Genomic DNA, 2,943 nt, shown 5'->3' on the forward strand with positions numbered 1-2,943 from the left:
GTTATAAAAGCATTACTTTATATATATATATATAAAGTAAGAGAAACAGTGGGATATATATATATAAAGTTTTGACATCCAATAGTGAAAATTATGAATTCCAAAGAATGCACTCTTGAAAATTATCCATTAACTAGGGGAATCAGATTTGATATTTCTCACATGTATTTGATAATCATTGATGTGAATTTTAAGTACTAAAATGCATCAAAATGCAGGATTTTGGGTGCCGGACCCCCCTTACTTGGCTTCGATTATTTTCAGGATCTTTAGGAAAGGGACACTTTCATCTCTGAAAATAACACCACTGCACAACTACCAATTGTCAGATGTCGATCTTGACATATAAATCGTTGAGGAACTCAAAACCATTGGCTACAAAAACAAAGTCGAGCAAATAATTTCATTTAAAACAAAACAAAAAACACCCCATGTGAAAGTAACCGTTAAAAACATAGAAGACCACTTTTCTTCAAGAAACACTACACTGAACCTGATAAAACAGATATCACAGTGCTTTAACTTCCAAAAGCTTGGGCACAGCAAACTTTACTACAATGCTCCCCCTAAATTTGTTAGGTGCTCAGGCCCCCACGACATAGCCAAATGACCGACCTAGTTACCTGCACGCCTCTAAGTTGTTAGGTGCTCAGGCCGCAACAACATAGCCAAATGCCCAAACGAGCGTAAACAAGTTACCTGCGCAAAGTACCAGGGCACCAACATTGAAAGCTACAGAGTATGTCCTAAAAACACGCAAGTTGGGGATAGAGTTCTCTTTAGAACTAAAAAGACACAACTTCCACCAATGACACAAAACATGGAATTTCCACCTCTATCCCGACCACAATGTCAGCCACTGCTCGAAACACCTCCTGAATACACTAATATGCACAACACTACCACACTTCAGTTCCATCTAACCCAAATACACTATCGAGCATAACTCGCCTCTAACACCATGCTAAGTTCACTGTAAACCTTCTTTCAATGCTAGTAAAACTTAGCGTATTCCCATATTTCTCTACACGGGCTGAATGTTTAAAAGCTCTCTGCGTAATCGCCAGATGCAACTTTCCCTTACCCAACCTCATGCCACATCTCACTCAGAAGAACCCAATGCACTCAACATTCACAGACACAATAAAAATAATGCACCTTAACTGTCAAGGTGTCTTAGTCACCAAAAAATTTAAATATTTAACATAAACAAACAAGTAAATGCCAATATCTTGATAATTATCTGATTACCTTCACATTCAAATTAGATTACTAACCAGGATAACCTATCATTATCCATACACAAATAGGAACATCTGAAGTACCATAAAGCCTACTAGCTTACTTATAACATTCATGTTTAAATAGCTCTCTCCAATGTTAGTATTAATCTTCCTTCGTTTGTAGCTTACCCTGAAGTTACTGGATGTAATTTTTACAAAATGGGAGCTCTGTTCATCAAATGCCACTGGTCAAACAAGAGGTACTACCCAAGTAGTCTAGTCAACACTTGACTAGACAAGACTTCAAGCACAGCATGGACAAGTTAAACTGCAATTTACGGGTGATCTTGCAAAATTAAACGTAGATTGTGCTATAAACAGTAAGGGTAAACACACAATGAAAAAATGCAATAAACAAAGTACATCTTTTACACCTTAATAACAATAATTTGAATGTGTAATTTCAAGATAACATGTTTGTTGTACATAATGTACACTTTGTTTTTTGGAAAATGTTAATAGTTACTTAAAATACTTTATAAAAACTTTTTTGCAATAAAAACATTAGGTTTATGCATGCAAATATGTCACTTACAATACTGTCCTTTTCTGCTTATTTGATTTGATAAAACAGTGTGTTCCTCTAATGTTTAAAACCAATTATATTGTTAACAAAAAATTAACTTATAGGAACCTAAATAAAATTTTGAATCACTCAATGCTGTATTCCAGGCATTAAATCCTGAAGTTAAGTTATTTCATGATCTCGAGGAACTAAGAAACTTTGTTTCACAAAGTGTACTAACATTTTCAGAGAAAATTGCTCTGGTCATTAAGTGATGCTGAACTCAAAGAAAAATTTTAACAGGTCTTGAAATGTAGCAAAATAAGCAGTGATAAAAAAACTAATCATTCAGCAACACCTGCCTTGACTTTTTACCCGAGGCAATAAACTATATTGATAAAAGAATTAATAAGACAACAATGAAAATATGAAATATTCTAATCCTAATGTTTGCCTTAGCCAAAATACACCACAATTTAGTGATCTTCCCCTTAACTCATTAGCATGGGCATGGGACTAACCTCATGACCATTTTGTGCTTTTTATAGTTTTCATGCTATAAAATACGATGCATATCTTAACAAAATTTGGCAGATTTTCAGTAAACATTACAAGGCTTTCTTACACCAAATATAATTTTTTTTTTATTAAGTTTTAAGGTTTGTTAACCAATGTTTTTCTCGTGACTTTCTTTTCACATGTTGCCTATCCAACATGCAAAGTAGTTTTATACATCAGAAAATTTTCAAATTTCACAAGCAATATCTTTGTAATGTCCAGATACTTATCAAGTGTTTCTTAAAAAAAAAACAAAAAAAACTATTTTGTCTGTTATTTTCACTAACAAATCTCTGTACAGGTTCGGTAGATTTGACCGATCTTCCAACCACCATAAAAAATTAGGAAATAAATATAAATTATGTTTCTTTCATTCTAGAATAACAACAGATTATAACATGAAAATGTAAATGTTTAGAATAAATAGCTTAAATCTCGTAATATACATTTATATATTATTTTTATTATATTGACCTTTCACCTGTGCTTGGCTAATAATACAGAAGTTACAACGGCACAGCTCACATGCACTCATGTTACCGTATCAAACAACATAAATGTGACCTTCTGTCTGTACAAAGTAACCTGTCTTGGCTG

Source organism: Limulus polyphemus, unplaced genomic scaffold (assembly GCF_000517525.1).
Source record: "Limulus polyphemus unplaced genomic scaffold, Limulus_polyphemus-2.1.2 Scaffold6680, whole genome shotgun sequence".
Classification (NCBI taxonomy): domain Eukaryota; kingdom Metazoa; phylum Arthropoda; class Merostomata; order Xiphosura; family Limulidae; genus Limulus; species Limulus polyphemus.